At 45.7% G+C, this 17,909-nt stretch overlaps 1 protein-coding gene and 1 long non-coding RNA gene across 5 annotated transcripts in view; one reads left to right on the forward strand and one right to left on the reverse strand.

Moving 5' to 3' along the window:
* OLFM2 (olfactomedin 2) overlaps positions 1-17,909 on the forward strand; it is a 178,192-nt gene that overhangs the window by 82,961 nt on the left and 77,322 nt on the right. The gene's annotated exons all lie outside the window — the stretch shown is intronic.
* LOC310671935 lies at positions 10,918-17,878 on the reverse strand. Of its 2 annotated transcripts, XR_014508291.1 has the most exons (4): positions 17,652-17,878; positions 16,915-17,057; positions 16,284-16,368; positions 10,918-11,400 (listed from the first exon to the last, which is right to left on the reverse strand). It is a non-coding gene; the product is annotated as an uncharacterized lncRNA (long non-coding RNA). The 2 variants fall into 2 exon arrangements; XR_014508292.1 differs by lacking the exons at positions 10,918-11,400; positions 16,284-16,368 and having other exon boundaries at positions 16,893-17,057; positions 17,652-17,876.

The following is a 17,909-nucleotide window of genomic DNA, read 5'->3' on the forward strand; positions in this document are numbered from 1 at the left end:
GGTATATTATTAGAGCCTTTCTGCTTTGTATTGATCAGGCCTCACTGGCGGTCTAGGGTCATAGTCTGGGCGGCCGTGCTCTGTTAAAGAGGGGATGGTTGGAAAGGGTCCAAACCAGTGAGGAAAGATGCTTTAGATCTAATGCAGAAAGGTTGAAAAGGCTGGTGGGTCTGCCCTGCCCACAGAAGCAAAGGGAATTGCAGGATATGTGAGAGGCATTCCTAATGTGAGTCAGAACTGTGTGGTTTTGTTCCATCCCCTTTGCCCTATTCCATTATTTGGCTGGCATCCCAATCCCATGAGTATGTGTAAGGATCTGCTGCAGTGGCACCACCATGTGCACCAGAACAAGCTGGTTAAGCACCCTTCCTGCCTAGTTGCCATCCACTTGGCTAAGGGCTCTGCAACCTGGTACTCTCCGGTGATGTCCCATGCTAGTCGTACTCAGAACAGACCCACCCATTAATGTCTTTGGGATGAAAGTACTTCGATGTGGAGGGTGAGGTAGGAAAGATGGCAGAGGCCCTAAAGCTGCCAGAGGGCCCAGTGAAAAGGTCTGTAGAGTAGATTGGACACAAAAGCACCCTTTCACATAAAGACATCACACAATCCAGGTGTGGGGAACGACAGGCCTGGGGGCCAGATGTGTTTTTGCCTGGCTGGAATCTGTCCCTGAATTATGGCCTTGCCTTTTGCTTGTTTGGATGGAGGATGGAGAGGGATGTGCGCAGAAACTAGCCTACTGTACAAAGGCAGAATTTCCAATTGTTGCTCCACCCATTTGGTCAGGGTGGGTGTCTGGGTCAGGTCAGCAATAACTCACAAGATGTGTGGTTAACTCTTCATTCAAAGAATGAAGTATGAGTATGAGAACTCTTCCCAGTAGCTCTTGCCCCAGTGAGGCAGTTGAAAGGAATAAAGGTCCCTGTCTTCCCGGAGTTCCTTAAGCCTTCTCCTCCCCTGGATCCTTCCCCAGCAGCCTGAGGCTCCTTCATCTTGTTTCTCTATGCTCTGCACTCTTCATTCCTCTCTGTGTTCTAGGAGACATGGGGGGGGGGGAATAACTGGTCACAGCAGCAGGAGGAGATCCCTGGCTTCCTCAACAGCCTGTCTCATCTCTGCCTCTAGTGGCCCCTCGTCTCCAACCTCTGTTTCTGCCTCTGGACTGCTCTCTGCCACAGCCTCTTCCTTCTCACTAAACCCTGTTGCCTCTTCAGCTTCTGACACCTCCTCCTCCCAGTCTGCCCCATCTTCTCCCTCTGACCAGGTATCATCGTACCATCACCAGTCCCCTGGCTCTGAGCCTTCTTCCCGGTGGGATTCCCTTGGGGGTTCCCCAACTGGTACCTCCCACCACTCCTTTGCATCGTATCAGTCCATGTCAAATACCACCTGAATATTAATTTATGAGAAGTCTTTTTAAGAACAGACTTTAGCTATGCCACCAGCTGGAAAGGCGGTGTGTTTTCAAATACGTTTTGTTCATGTGACTTGACTTGCTTGTTTGAGCCATCTGATTGTGCTTGCCGCTTGAATAGGCTTCCATTTGTGGGTAAAGGGAGAGCGGCACTGATGATGTCTTGCCAGGCACCCATCACAAGCCTGAAGGAAATTCTGAAGGAGTGCTTGAGAGACTCTTCCAGACAAACAGAGGCACAAACTGAACCTACAGCAACTGCCTTTTATATGTGCTTATCAAATTCACTCCTCCCCTTTGACATGCTCTGAATATACACCTGAGAGAGTTTCTCTTCCCAACCTTTCCAGCACCTGGAAAGGTATACGAGTGGGGCTCTAGGGCAGATCCTTTTTTTCCCCATCTCACAGATGAGGAACTGAGACCTTATTTTCCCATGGACTCTCCCAAGTTGGATTTGACCCCAGGTAGCCTTGGGGCCTCACTAGAGGCAGACATAGAGGTGACACGTGATTTGTGACTACTGCCACTGAAAATGGCAGCCAGACATTTGAGATATTGATTTCTTGCTATTATTTTTAATTGCATTTATATCCCACCTTTTCCTGCAAGGAACGCAAGGTGACATGCATTTAATTCCCACAACAACCCTGTGAGGGAGGTTGGGCTGAAAGGCAGTGAGCTCTGTGGCTGAGTGGGGATTTGAACCCTGGTCTTCCAGGTCCTAGCCTGGCACTCTAACCACTACACCACGTCAGCTCTCATGTTCTCCCACCTCCTGCTTTTCTCTCCAGCTGGTTTTCTCACCAAAAATGATGTGGAGCAAGGATAGGGAATTATAGGTCGGCTGACTTTGCTGCCTCTGAACCTAGAAGGGTGCATGCTGGCTATTGAGGTTTGCAGCCCATGGACAGACTTTTTCCTATGCATTTGTCCATTCCGCTCCTTTGAAGCCCTTCTCAGCCCATGGCAATCACCCCCTATTGTACTAACAGAGGCCATAAATGAGTGGCTAACACCTAGCATTTTCTTCCAGGCTGAGCAAGGAGTGCTTTCCTCCTGAGGCCATCCAATGGGTTAATGTCGGAGCCTGGGACTTGAACCTGCCTCTGCTCAGGGATCCATATACATTACAGCACAGTGGGGGCAAAGTGATGGTTTTTATTGTTTTCTGAAATCCGATTTCATAACATGGTTAGTTCCACATTACAGAAGCAACCGAGCCTGCAACCCTCTGGTAAATAAGAATAATAGCAATTATATCATGTCCAATCTTCTTCCTTTACGAGTCCCCCTTTAGGGCTTTTTCAGTCCACCAGGTTCCAGTCGCTTTTCGGTTCTGCAAACATGCGCATTGCAGCCAGAAATCAAATGAGAGAGAGAGAGAGAGAGAGAGAGAGAGAGAGAGAGAGAGAGAGAGATTACTATTTCCCAGCTGCCTTCCGGGGGCCCTGCAGCCCACTGTGCACATCCATACATCAGGAAAATGACCTTTTGGTATTATTTTTTCCTCCATTTCCTACTGCTGGAGAGGTTGGGGTGGGCAGAGGGGAAGTAATGAGTTCTCTCTCTATGTCTCTTCCTCTCTCTATTTCCAGTTGACTTCACTCAGAGCTGTGGAGCATCTCTGCCTGGGGAAGAAGGGAGGGGGCATAACAACCGAAAGAACCAGACTGATTTCCACCTTCTTTGTTAAACAGAGGAAACATTACTGAGGGAAAGTGGCCTATTTTCAGGGGAAGTGGATTAAATTACCCTATGAAACATGAGATCGGAGGAGGAAGCGGGGGCAGGGAAGGGCCAGGCTTGCAATGTCACTGTGTGTGTGTTGATGTGCACATATTTTTACACACACACACACACACACACACACACACACACACACACACACACATTGTGGCAATGGAGTCTCTGCCTCAGACTGGCTAGCCTGGTGTGATGTCACAGAATGTCCAAAACATTCCAAGGGTTCAGGGGAGGAAGCAGCTGTCCAATGAAAAGGCTGCTGTTCAGCTCTTCAGAGGGAAGATAAGGTTGGTGGCCCCAGGCCTAGAAAGGATTGTGTGTGGCAGACTGAGGGTAGCAAAGTGAGTGGGAAGAGCTCCTGAGAGGTCAGTAGAGTGATGCACAGGAACTTAAGAGGAAGAACAGGTGCAAGAAGAGGAGGACACTGAGCCATGGGGCAGGAAGGGCTCCTTAGAAAGTGTTTGGTGGACAACCTCAGAGGCCTCAAGGGCAGGAGATGCTGTATGATCTTAGTCTGGCCACAAGCTGGGGGCCAATTTAGGGGAGCACTGGGCACTGAGCCTTGGAGGCACCACAGGGGATGCCACAACTTTGATTTAGAAATGGAGTGCAGGAGGCAGGGGTGCCGAATTTTGGCATCACACAGGGTGCTGCTGTAATTTGAGATGCCAAGGTCCACCATTGCTAGTGGAAGTGTGCCAGAATAGACAGAGTCTGAATATACTACAGTGATTGGAAGGGGCAGATTCAATGAGTCTGTTCTGTGTTTCCCAATTTGAACTGTGACTCTGGTAGCACCTTTTCAAATAAACTGATATTCTAGGGACTTCAACTTCTGTATGTTACACCACTATAAAGGTAAAGGTACCCCTGCCCATACGGGCTAGTCGTGTCCGACTCTAGGGTTGTGCGCCCATCTCACTTAAGAGGCCGGGGGCCAGTGCTGTCTGGAGACACTTCCGGGTCACGTGGCCAGCGTGACGAAGCTGCTCTGGTGAGCCAGCACCAGCCCAGCACACGGAAACGCCGTTTACCTTCCCGCTTTTTAAAGCGGTACCTATTGATCTACTTGCACTTGCGGTGCTTTCGAACTGCTAGGTGGGCAGGAGCTGGGACCGAAAGACGGGAGCTCACCCCGCCACGGGGATTCGAACCGCTGACCATGCGATCGGCAAGCCCTAGGCACTGAGGTTTTACCCACAGCGCCACCCACATCCCTATAAGTCCCTATAAGTATACACCACTATAAGTGCTGTTATAACGAGTCACACTGGTCTGCCTAGCCAGTGGTGGGCAACCTCCAGGCCCTGGCCTAATTGCAGATGCTAGGGGCCCACTCTTGTTCTCTGGGCTACCTTTCTGGGATTGCTGCCTCTTTCTTTCTTTCTTTCTTTCTTTCTTTCTTTCTTTCTTTCTCTCTCTCTCTCTCTCTCTCTCTCTCTCTCTCTCTCTCTGTGTGTGTGTGTGAGAGAGAGAGAGAGAGAGAGAGAGAGAGAGAGAGAGATCCTCCACATGTCTCTTATATATTATACATTCATAACAATATCAAGTGGATATACATGATCCCACTTTCAATACTGTGCATGTTTTAGGGCCCATGTACTGCTGCATTCTCCTGCCAACCTAGCAGTTTGAAAGCATGTCAAAGTGCAAGTAGATAAATAGGTACCGCTCTGGCGGGAAGGTAAACAGCGTTTCCGTGCACTGCTCTGGTTCGCCAAAAGCAGCTTAGTCATGCTGGCCACATGATCCGAAAGCTGTACACCGGCTCCCTCGGCCAATAAAGCGAGATGAGCGCCGCAACCCCAGAGTCGTCCGCAACTGGACCTAATGGTCAGGGGTCCCTTTACCTTTTTTACTGCTGCATTGCCATTCAGTGCATGCCCTGTAGCTTCCTGCTGAAATCCTGTAACTTTCCATACCATGACCATTCCAGGGTGGTTGTTCTCCTGCTTCTGTTGCACTGTAGCACAGGAGTGCCCATCCAGGAAGCAATAATGTGGTGACATTGGGGAAGCATCACAGAACAACTAATAAGGCAGAATCATATTGAGCAGCCCACTATAAATCCACCACCAATGCAGTCTAACGGCGTCAGTGACATAATGCAGCAGGCACCTCCCCCAAACCCGGAGAAAATGCAAGAGGGTGCTGTGCGACCCTGCAGTCCTACAAATCCCCCCACTTGTGGCTCTGGCCCCTCCCACTGCTGGCATGCAGCCCCCCAAAAATGGCTTGTTGAGGGAAGGTGACGCTCAGGAGTTCCCCACCCCAATCCAGGCTGATTATGACAACTCTGTCTGGTAGCAGCTTTCCAGTGTTCTGACCCCAGGGCTCCCCTGTTTTGCTGCCTTGATTCCTTTTCTGAACCAGCAGCCTTATTCATGCAAAGCATATCCTTTATCCCTGAGCCCTCCCTTCTTGGGATGTTGCCCCAGAACAGCTGACAGTAAGCGGTGCAAAGCAGAGCGTTGACTCCCAATGGGCCTATGATGCAAATTTAAATGGCAGGGAAGGGTGCGCAGAATGGCTAGTGGCTCACTCAGTCTTCATAATGGGAGAGGAACGTGTCGCTTCTGTTTAGGTCTTGATTTATGCAATTGGATCTGTGTATGGACTCCTGCTCTGCTTCCTCGTGTTCCATATGTCCACTAGAAGTGAATTTATTGAGAAGGAGAACTTTGAAGCTTCTTATGCAATATTCAGGTGGACTGAAATTCTCTCCCAGAGTATTTAGGGTGGGTTTTTTTGTTTTTGTATTTTCTTTGTTGGTTTGTTCTTCATAGCTCATGCAGCAAACATGGGGCTTTAGTGAGAATTACAAGGAAAAAATAAGGTAACTCCCTACCCCAATGAGCTTACAGTATAATAATAATAATAATAATAATAATAATAACAACAACAACAACAACAATAATAATAATAATAATAATTTTATTTTTTATACCCCGCCCATCTGGCTGGGCCTCCCCAGCCACTCTGGGCTGCTTCCAAAAATATTAAAATAATGTAATACATCAAAATAATGTAATACATAAAATGTTGACAGTCAGCGGGGGGGGGGGCGGGGGCAAAGGATTAGGCGAGCATATAACAGAAAGAAGAGGGGAATGGAAAAGGCAATGGTAACAAGGCATGAATGAAGAAGTATAGATAAGGCCATGTGCCAGTCGGGGGGTGGGAATCTCTCTGTAGAAACTGTGTGCCAAGAAAATCCAAGTTTTGCAACAAATATATTTGCAGGAAGCAGCATCTCATCCAGTAGTGTCTGCTCTGGGTCCCAGGCAGAGAGGGATTTTCTCCACTCCTTGCTCCCTGGTCTGTCTGCCGCCTGCATCAGGGGCAGGGTGTACAACAGGGTGCTCTCCGGATGCTACTGGACTGCAGCTCCTTCATCCCTGGCCACTGGCTGTGCCGATGGGGAGGGGAGTCCAACCACATCTAGAGGGCCACAAGTTTCCCACACCCCTGGAGATGCCAGGGATTGAACCTGGGACCTCCTGCCTGCAGAATATGTGCTTTCCCACTGAGCTGCAGCCTCTTCCATCTGATACAGCTGCGACAAGGAAGCTGGTGCTGATGGCACTGGGGGTTGGAAGTGGTATACCAGTTTTCTAAGGAGCATGTAAGTGCTACTGCGGCTGGGGACAGGGAGAGATGGGCAAGTCCTTTCTCCTGGCGAGAGGAGCTCTTTTTCACCACTTAGCAGCTAAGCAGGGCTTCTTTGCAATTGCCTCTCTGTCTCCTGCTCTCACTCACAAGCCAGTAAGGGAGACAGAATGGGCTTTCTGAGCTGGCTGCACACAGCCTTGTTCACAAACCGCCCACAAGAGTCTAACAGCAGCTGACAAGTGACTGTGGGTCATGGATACAGTCTGGCAGAAGCAGCAAGAGTACAGTAGCGATGGCAAAACAAATGGGTGATGTGGTTCTACATTGAATAAGTGTGTTAAGGCCTCTGCTGGAGCCCCCCTCTGCATCTCTCCAGGTGGCTGCTTTGCAAAAGGGGGGGGGGATGAGCTTAGGCAGGAGGAAGTTTAATCTGTAGATCTGAGTGAGTGAGTGAGGAGATCTGTGGTTCAAATCTCATGTTCACCATAATCTCACTGCGTAGCAATAAATAAAATATCTCTCTCTCCCCTCCATCTACATTATGGGGGCAATCTTGACCTAACTATCAGGGTTGTTGTAAGGATTCCAGATAAATTTGCTTAAAGTGTTTTGAACACTTGAAATGTGCAATATAAATGCCTGTTCATTTTTTTAAAAAAACAAAACGGCATATATATATATATATATCTGAACTAACAGCATCCCTGTGTAGATTTAATGCTAAGCTTATATCTTGGGAAGTACACCTTTTAAAATGGCAGGTGCCATCCAACATGCAAGCCTAGAATATCTATTTTGGGTGGTACAGACTGCAGGCTTTTGCGTTTACTTGCCTCTGCCTGTAGCACATACCACAGGGCAGAACTACTGCCATGAGTTGAAGGCTAGAGGAATCTGTTATGCACTGCATACACATCCAGCTTCTTCAGAAATGTCTGCAGTCCTGAAACTGGCATGAGTCCAGCTGAGATGCTTAAGCAAACACTTTTTGCCTGTGTCGGTATGATCTCCACAGATCAATCAACCCTCAGAATCCAAGGCTAGTTGCATTCTTAGTGGTAATAGTTAGGACAGAGTCTATTCTACTGGTTCATTTCAAAGCAGGGGGATCTAGTAACCATTTAACAGTCAGCGTGGAAGGAAAGGAGAGTTCTTGTATCTGTGAATGAGGAGCTGTCCTCCCTGGCCGTAGTCTTGGTAGACTAACATTTCTGCTTTGATTGCAGGTTATTGGCTGCTGTTAATTACCCTTTTCCCATTCTCCTTCGTAAGTTAAGCACATAATTTGGCAATGTGAATTGAATTCAACATCTCTAGAATCATTGTTTTTATATTGTAAAAAAACCCAGACACAAGTTTTAAGCTCTCTAAATGTTGGAAATACATGTAAACAATTTTTGATGGGATTGCTCAAGCTAGAGAGGAGGCTGGGTGAGATTTCCAATGGTCAGAAGGCAGTACTGCTGCCCCATGCTTAAATCCTTGCTTTTCCCAGTGACTAAACACGAAAGCACATTCAAATATGTGAGAGTTGCATAGCATATGCAGGTAATAGAAACAAGTGGTGCTGATTTCCGTTACACTCAGTGCTGACTGCTTTATGCAACACGCACACATACATTGATGCTCTTTCCCCTCATCGTCATCTGCTACCTGTTGCACTGAGAACAACGCTGAGCCAAGGGAGCCGATTCTGCTGGACAGCGAACCGCAATGGCATTGTTTGGCAAGCCTGCTTAATCTCCACTGTGGGATCCTCCGGCTCATCAATCAAAGTGGAATTGGTGTAATACATCAGTAGATAATAGAAAGGACAGTGCAGTGTTCTTTAAAAACCTAGGAGTGACAGACAGTAAGCTGTCATTTCTGACATATGTATTTGATGACTCTGCATGATATTAATTTTATCTGTCATAGCAATAAATGAATGATACTGCTCAGTGCATCAGATCTGTATTTCTTAAGTGATCATTATTATGAGATATTGTTTTTCCAGGTAGATAAGCTATCTTTAGAGTTAAGGATGTCTGGTGCATAGATTTATGCATGTTGGCTCAGATACATCTATGCGCGGGCAGGCAGGCAAGCAGATACACATCGATACCAATAAAAAACAAGTTCCCATCCAATTCTCATTTGACAGGGGTCATCATAACTACATCAAGAGGAGAAAGGAAAGAAAAGGAGAAAGGAACTTGGCAAGGCTGCTTTGTCTGTGTGTTGGCAGGAAATTGCTTGCCAAGGGAATTCATTGGCGTGAGCAATATTAAGATCAGAATGGCCCATCAAGAGCATCCAGTGTGACAATTCAGCTGGGAAAGGGCATTGAATTCTGACCAAGTCTTACTGAGGAACCTTCTTAGAACTTTAAAATGGTGGTAAAGGCCTTGGGGGAGGGGGAATGTTCCAGGAGACTTTCCCCCCATGGTGTCCCAGATTATACCTCTGGACCCCCAGCTAGCTCAGATCTGTTTGTTTGTTTGTTTGTTTGTTTGTTTTTACCGTGGACCTCCAACAAGTGCCCCACAAGACACTTATTATATTCCTTTCAGCAGCTGTTAAACTGGAAATATCCACCATTAGAGCCATATATTCTTTTTCCTCCAGACTTTGAGCTACCATTTTGGTCTTACCATCTCCATAAGCATTGATTTTTAATAGTGGGAGATTTCCTGGTGTTTTGTCGGTATCAGCACCCTTCCCATTTATTATACTAGACAGTTTGTGTACATGGATGTCTCAAGTGTCACCTACCAATTTGCCTTACATGTGAGAATTTGTTTATGGGTTATTTATCCCTAGTGTTTGCATTTATACCTGTGTGTTTTTATACTCCTTTTGAAATGAAATAAAAATGATTTTCAAAAAAAATAATATTGCATGGTATTGGCTTCTCTTAGTGACTGGTTCTCAGAGTGGGAGGTGGGCCATGAGCTCTTCTGGAGTGTTGATTGGCAGAAAGAAAACTAACCCATTTGAAATTGGTACAAGCAATGAAATAGGCATAATACAATGTGTGCCTACTTTTGGGGGGAGGATGTCCCTAGAGCAGTATATCCTTCACTAAAAATAAATTCTGCACTGAGAGAGGCAGTATTATATAGCCTGCGTAACTTGTGCAAATTAACAGTGAAATTCTGTGGATGTGTACTTTGAAAAAGTGACTCCTTCTGTATTCCCAAGAAAGTGAGCATGGGATTGCAGGCTCAGATGATCTTCCTTTCCTCTTCATGGGGAAAGGGGCAAGGAGCAATGAAGGACATCAGAGCCACACCATCTGACTGCTGGCACTCCTATGTGACTCCCAATCTGCCTTCTGTAGTTTCATAAGATCTATTTCACATGCTTTCATAGAGACCTACCAGGTCAGACTTTTTATCCCATTTAGCCTAATAGGTCCCCAGTGTCTTTGGTAGGTCTTTCCCACCACCTCTTACCCGAACTTTCTGGATGGATATGCTGGTGATTGGACCTGGGATGTTATGCGAGCAAAGCATTTCTTTGACCATGGGATTGTTGCCCCTTGTGTCCAATTCTGGGCACCACAATTGAATAAGGATGTTGACAAGCTGGAACATGTGGAAAGGAGGGTAACCAAAATGACCAAGGGTCTGGGAACCAAGACTTATGCGGAGCGCTTGACAGAGCTGGGTATGTTTAGCTTAGAAAAGCCTTATGAGGAACAGTTGAAGGAGCTCGGTATGTTTACCCTGGACAGGAAGACACTGACAGGAGATATGATAGCCATCTTCAAATATCTCAAGGGCTGTCACATGGAAGGAGGAATAAGCTTGTTTTCTCATGCTCTGGAGGGTAGGACTCAAAACAATGGCTTCAAGTTACAAGAAAGAAGACTCCTACTAAACATCAGGAAGTAAGAGCTGTTTGGCAGTGGAACAGTCTCCCTTGGTAGATTTTAGACTCTCATTCCTTGGAGGTTTTTAAGCATAGGTTGGGTGGCCATCCGTCATGGATGCTTTAGCTGAGATTCCTGCTTTGCAGAGGGTCAGATTAGATAACCCTTGGGTCCCTTCCAATTCTACAATTCTATGATAACTCCCAATATCCCTTGACTGGGGCTGATGGGAGCTTTGTTCATGTGGAAAATGAACATATTTTTTTTCAAATTTTTAAAATTCATTTTATAACACAAAAAAACACAGACAGAAAAGACAAACAATACGAACAAATTCTTGTCATATCCTTATTTTTCTAAACATTGTTAAGTGGGCTTCCCCAAGTCCCACCTATCTGATTTTCATTTTACTTCATCTTTAGCAGTTTACATATATCATAGTTTCTAACCATCTTTTTTAAAAATCATACTTAAAATAACTTCACATTTTATCACTTACAAATAATACTATTTTAAAATACCCTATCTTCTACTTCTAACCCTACAGCCTATATCCACTTCCAAAGCTATTCTAAGATTTAAATATTAACATATTTTTTCAAATATTCCTTAAACTTCTTCCAGTCTTCTTCCACTGTCTCTTCTCTCTGGTCTCGGAGTCTCACGGTCAGTTCGCCAAGTTCCATCTAGTCCATCATCTTCATCTGCCATTCTTTGATAGTTGGTAAATCTTGTTTCTTCCAATTCTTCGCTAACAATATTCTCACAGCTGTTGTGGCATACAGAAAAAAAGTAACATCCTTTTTGGGAATTTCATCCCCCATTATGCCAAGTAAAAAGGCTTCTGGTTTTTTACTAAATGTGTTTTTCAACACTTTTTTTCAATTCATTATAAATCCTTTCTCAGAAGTCTTTTACTTTGGGGCACATCCACCACATGTGGTAAAAGGTTCCTTCTTTTTCTCTACATTTCCAGCATTTATTATCATGAGTATGATACATTTTTGCTAGTTTCACTGGTGTTAAATACCATCTGTACATCATTTTCATAAATTTTTCTCTTAATACATTACAAGCTGTAAATTTGATTCCTTTTCCCACAATTTCCTTCTTTTTCTCTACATTTCCAGCATTTATTATCATGAGTATGATACATTTTTGCTAGTTTCACTGGTGTTAAATACCATCTGTACATCATTTTCATCAATTTTTCTCTTAATGCATTACAAGCTGTAAATTTGATTCCTTTTCCCACAATTTCTGGAATGAACATAATATTTTATGGGTAAAAGTCCTGGAATGAACATAATATTTTAGCTGCAGTTCATTCATTTTCAGCTTTGTATTCTTGTTATAAAAATGTGCACCAAGACATTCTGTTGTTGCATCCATAACTGAGGTGCCATTTAGCGCCTAGCTTTCATATCTCAGTTTTCAACACTGGTGCTGAGGATGGGTATTCCATCCTCTAGTAGCCAACTAGGTTTCTATACTGGGCAGGGAGGAGGGATAGAGTACTCTAGCCCACTCACTCACCTGCATGTAAATCCTTATTGCACATGGTGGCTACCAGGCAAATGCTTAAATATCAAACTGTGTCTTGTGGTTTGCAAAGCTGAGTTAAATAGGCATGTTCAAATCGCTTGGTGCATAGGTTTCCCCATTCTGCTTTTAGGGGTTGACAGCTGTTAACAGCTGTGGAGTGAAAAGGTCCTGAAATGTGGTTCTGTAATTATTCAACTTGCCCAGAATCTCCTGATAAATCTGTTCCTGGGTTTACCCCAACAGGTATAGGTTTATAAGCTTCCAGTGTTAACGATGCAAATACATCACTCAGTCAGCGATCTGATTTTGATGTGCAAAATTCAAAAAATCAAGTAATCAACAACCCAGGCCTGGCCACATTTTTTTTAACGGTATCTTATTCCTAATTAGATTCTCACCACCACCACTCTCCTTGTTCCTGCTGCAGGATTAAAAGACTTAATTCTATAATGCTCACTGGCACCCAAGCCCTCTGTTAATGTGCAGTTGAAATGACTTGGCACACTCTGTACCCATTCAGAATGTAAAGTGATCTAGCATGAACTGGAGGGAATTCCCTCACCTAATGATTTTCAGCAGTGTAGATGAAATGACTTCATTCATACAAGGCACCCAACCTTAATATCTCTGCATTCTTAATATGACTTTAATGTGCAGTGGTAACAGGTTTAATAACATCCTTAATTGGGCTTATAGAGTAATCATGTCTGTTTCTGCAGGGCTGAGAATACATTTAAAGTACAGGTGAACCCAGTGTTCTTTAAAATAAGATTTCCATCCTGAATTAGGGAGTTGTGTGCCCTGAACAAGTACAGCTGCCCAACTAATACATTGGTTTGTTATGCAGATACTTCTAAATTAAATCATAGATGTCAAAAGCAAAATTTAAGTGGACTTGACTATTGGCTACCTCTGCAGCAGTTTGAAAACACATTTAAATTTCTTATGTAATTCAAACTCATATTTGCCATATAAGGAAAGCAATCTATTATTCCCATTTTATAGATGGGAAGTCAAGGCTGAAGGAGAACAATTTACTTCATTTTTCTTCCTTTCTGTTGCTCGGTCTCTGCCTTGTCTTTTTCAGTTCACATTTTCTCTGCCTCTGGCTTCTCCCCCCCCCCCCATTTTGATTCTGTCACTATTGCAGAGCACAACCCAGGTGGAAGTGCTGAACACCCAGTGCAGTGGTGGCTGAGCTGAGATCTGAAGTAGCATTGAAATGGAATTGTGGCAGAATATAAAGTTTTATAGATTTCCTACAAATGCAAGTGCCAAATCTATTTGGGCTCTTTATAAGCTATTGAATCTTGTAACATCTCAGATTGATGGGCAAAATCCAGCAGAACTCAAAACCTTTAAGATGTGAGACACCTCCTCCCCACAAAACAACTAGGGGCTGCTGCATTGCCTGCCAAACTGCCTATACCCCACCAAACCCACTTGCCGGCCCCATGCCAACCCCCGTTCCCTCACATTCCTTAACCCCCCCCCCCCCATCCTTGTGTACCTGTCACCCCCACCTTGTTGCCAAATTGCCAGTCCCCAGGAGTTCAGGACACGACCCAAACCAGCACCTCTTGCCCTGGTGCTGGGGGCTGCGTGGATACGAGGGATGGGGGCTGTGCTGCTGACATGATCTCTTTGGGTTGGGACTTTGGGGTGTGATAGGACAAGGGCTCAACAGAGAAGTGTAAGGGAGGTGGGGCGGTGTTACTCTGTGAAGCACCTCCCCTCCTTTAAGAAAGAGTGGGGGGAGAGGTGGGCTGCAGGGGGAGAGGGAGGGGTGATCTGAAAGGGGCTAAGAGAGTGGGGGGGGTCAGCTGTGGTTTCAGGGCAGTTGACAAAGGGTTCTGTGGGTAGGTGGAGTTAGTGAGTGGGGTGACCAGGGGCAGCAGCCCCTAGTAATAATCATTAAAAATCTTGTGGAACCACGTCCAAGGGCCTGTAAATGAATAGTTATTAGCCACTTGATTTCAGGATTGACACTGGCTATTTGAGTGGAGATTTGCTTTGTCCTGTCCTGATTTAATTCTGTTATGAGTGTGGTTTGAATCGGTTTCAACATTCTTTCCTTTTGGGGCTGCTGCTTTGTTTTGGAATAGTAACCGTTTGCATTTGGGAATAGATGGCAGCCCAGGCTATTACCATATGTAAGCTGTTGTGTGTTCTTCTGGAAGAAGAGCTGGATACAAGTGTAGCCACTAAATAATAAATTGTGATTTTCAGAAGAGCAATTTTGCTATAGGGCACTCTGCTCTGCCATAATACATGTTGTGTCGCCTTGTTCTCAGGCCCACCTCGCTTTCCACTCCCCATTTAATTTAAGATTCATTGTGCAGCTGCATTCAGACTGTATTATCCAGCAGTGTGTCCAATAAATCCCCTTTTCCCTCCAAAGCGAAACATGAAGTTAAAGCCAGTCTCTGCAAAAACAACATCTCGCCCTGGCCTTATAAGAAGAGATCAGGTCGTTTATCTTTGCCTGGCTGTATGCAACGGATGACTCTGCTCTTGATTTTCATAATTAATAATTATGAATTACCCATGGAAATGCTAAGCACTTCGGTGGAGAAGCACCAGCATATGGGGTGAATAAATCAGTGGGTGAATGTCAAAAAGGTGGAATAGCTCTCTCTCACACACATCCCTCTCAATTTTCCATGCTGAAGGAAACCAACCAAAAGGCAATGCAGCCCAATGGGACTCAGTGGGAACATAATTGGCCCATTCCTGGCTATGAATTTTGCATGGGAAACACAGTAGACATTGTCGGGCTAAATCAGACATGTGCTCCATCTAGCTAGACTTTCTCACAACAGTGGGTTCTCTGGGAAGGGATATGACAGACCCAGGGATCCCGCCTAATTCTACAGCAAAATAAAATCCATGGCCTGGATCCAGCTCTGGTCATGCTTCACTGGAGGTGAGCTGCAGCCACAGTTCAGTGGGAGACTAAAAGAGTCTTGTGTTCCTCGTTGACACTTGGATATGCCTGTTGGGGTCCCTTGCTTGACCAGGGCAAAAAGCTCTACTGATGGACAGGTGGAAGTTCCCCCTCTTCTCCTGTTGAACTTGGAAGCGCTTAATTAAAAAACAAAATAAGTGTTTATAGGACAAGCGCTGGTCATCCAAATTAATTGGGTCCCAATCAGTGACACATTTAAAGACTCAGTGCTCCTCCTCAAGACATAATTGCAGCCTCTGTCCCTCCCAACCTGGCCAGGTCCTTCATCACCGCCATCTCCAGTGCAGGAGGGGGGAGGCATTCTGGGCAGGGAAGCATCTCAGTCTCATAGCGCTCTGAATGGTTGCATCAGGAATGCAATGGCACCCTAGAGACCTTAATGGTACCATGCGTCAACCAGCACAGATCCGGCTTTAGCCTACCTCCCTTCTACCTCTGCATAACTGGGTAGGGTATGGCAAGGTCTGACACCCCTGTCTTCTTTCAGAGTATGCAGCCTTCACATGGTCTCAGAAATGGGGCTGAAAACAAACAAAGGAGCTTCCACATATCCAATAAGATCCATGCTGGGAGAAGACACACTTGATAGAATCTTAATCAGCAGACTCTCTTATCTACGAGATGATCTGAAAAATGTCTGTCTGCTTTCAAAGGCCTGACTGCTATCTCTCCCCATATTCTGCTGCTGATTGAGATGCTCTGATGTTTCAGAAGCACTTCATTTGTCCAGGGAGTGGCATCAGTAACAGGATGCTGTTAAACACTGCTGATTCTTGTATGGGAAGGGAGATGTTAGTTTGAATGGGTTCAAATAGCCACTTTCAGAAAAACAGCAGAGCTGTGCCACTGGGCCCACACCTAGCCACTGAGCCTGCTGCCTCCCCATAGTCTATGCACATCCAGCTGAACATGCACATGGGCTCCATGTAACCTGGAGAGCTACATGGCAAGATCCCAATCACATGGAGCTGAATGCAAGCCAGCGCTCCTGCAGACATCCTGCTCAACATTCATGCTTTGAGGTGGGCAGGGTCTGTGATGCACAAGGTGTCAGTAGTGGTTCCAGTGGCAGGACCCCACTCCCTGTTCCCCATCCGTATTTTGTACATATGGATTACTTTCAAAAGGGCTAACCTTACCCAGGCTCCAGAGACAGGATGTATCCAGGTCAGGTCAGGGCACCAGTTGTGGGGAAAGAGGTGGCTGCAAAGAGCACTTTGGAAGCTGGGGGAGAGAAAGATCAGAGAAGCCTAGAGTCAGGCTGACTGGGAGGTGGTAGGCTGTGAGCAAGTACAGAATCTGGAAAATCAATGCTTTCACTTCAAGCAATCAGCATCCACCAATGCATATTCCCCAGGCTTTGGCCGGAAGCCATAAATGACTACCACCTTACTGAAGCTAAGGCGGTTTAGGTCTGATCCATTTCTAGATGGGTGACTGGACAGGAAGCACATGAATGACTCTTTGCCTTCCAGGATGGAGGAGAGGTTGCATAGAAATGTAAGGAAAAACAACAACCATCTTGGAAATGTGTGAGCAGAATTAAAATGCTTGTAAACTAAAGAAGTGGTCAGTGGATAGCACAGCCCCACAGCCCCCATTCCTCTATTTCTCCCCCTTTCTCCTGTGATCATAAGCTCTCATGGACTACAGTCCACTTTGTGCTGGCTGAAGTACGATGTCTAGCAATTCTGATGAAACAACCCAGACACCAAAGGGGGGTTTCATGTGAGTTCCTTGACTCTGGGTGCGTTGAACTTGTGATCTCACTCGTCTTAGGTTTGGATGAGGTACAAAGAAAGAATCCGTTGGATGATCTGAGCCAGTGCTTCTTGCTTTGGGGAAAGCGAAGTTCTGCTACACAGTGGGAGGGAAAGTTCAATCAGTGCCTTTTGCTCTCCTTTAACATAGCCCTGCATTGGAAAAGAGAAGGGATCGACAACAAAATGTTGCAACATTGAGTGCTCCTGTTCAGAATCCCAGGCACTTCATTCCATTTCCCACCCACTTGTTTCAAATTCCCCTTCCCAATAGCCAGTCGGCATTGCATGGCCACTGGGCATGCTCAGTGCTCATTGGTCCATTTTGGGGTTTGCCTATTATATTCCCCTCAAAGATTTTATGTACTCCTGCAAAGCTAAAGGCCCACCCAGCCTGCTGATACGTCCCTTATAACAGTGGCCCATCTAGTACTATTCTCACAGTTGCCACCCCAATGCTATTATTTTTATTTTTTATTACATTAATATCCTACCAATGAACTCAAGGTGGTGTCCATAGTTCTCCCGCTGCCCATTCCTATACTCACAACAATCCTGTGAGGTAGGTTAGGCTGAGAGACAGTGAGTGGCCCAAGATTACTCAGTGCGCTTCATGGCCAAGTGGGGATTTGAACTCAGGTACCGCAGGTTCTCGCCCAACACACTAACCACTACACCGCATGTATTGACTGGCAGTGGCTGTCCTGTGCGCCTAGCGGAAGGGGGCCTTTCCATAATGCTTTTTACCTGGAGATGCCAGGGGTTGAACCTTTTGCATATATATGTATGTGTGCTCTACTACTGAGCTGTGCTTTCCTCAAGTGTGAAAGAGTGTTGATACTAGAAATTCAGAAGTACTGAGTGGACCTATCAGGATGGGGAAATTCTCTTGTCATGGTTAGATCCTGCCCAGGGCCTTTGGATGGAGAAGCCACTGCTCCACATCTCATGGGGCAGGGTTGTGCCTCAGCAAGCTCCACCCATCCTCAGCATGTGCCACCTCCG

Source organism: Podarcis tiliguerta (assembly GCF_965153285.1).
Source record: "Podarcis tiliguerta genome assembly, chromosome: 2".
In the NCBI taxonomy this organism is placed as follows: Eukaryota; Metazoa; Chordata; class Lepidosauria; order Squamata; family Lacertidae; genus Podarcis; species Podarcis tiliguerta.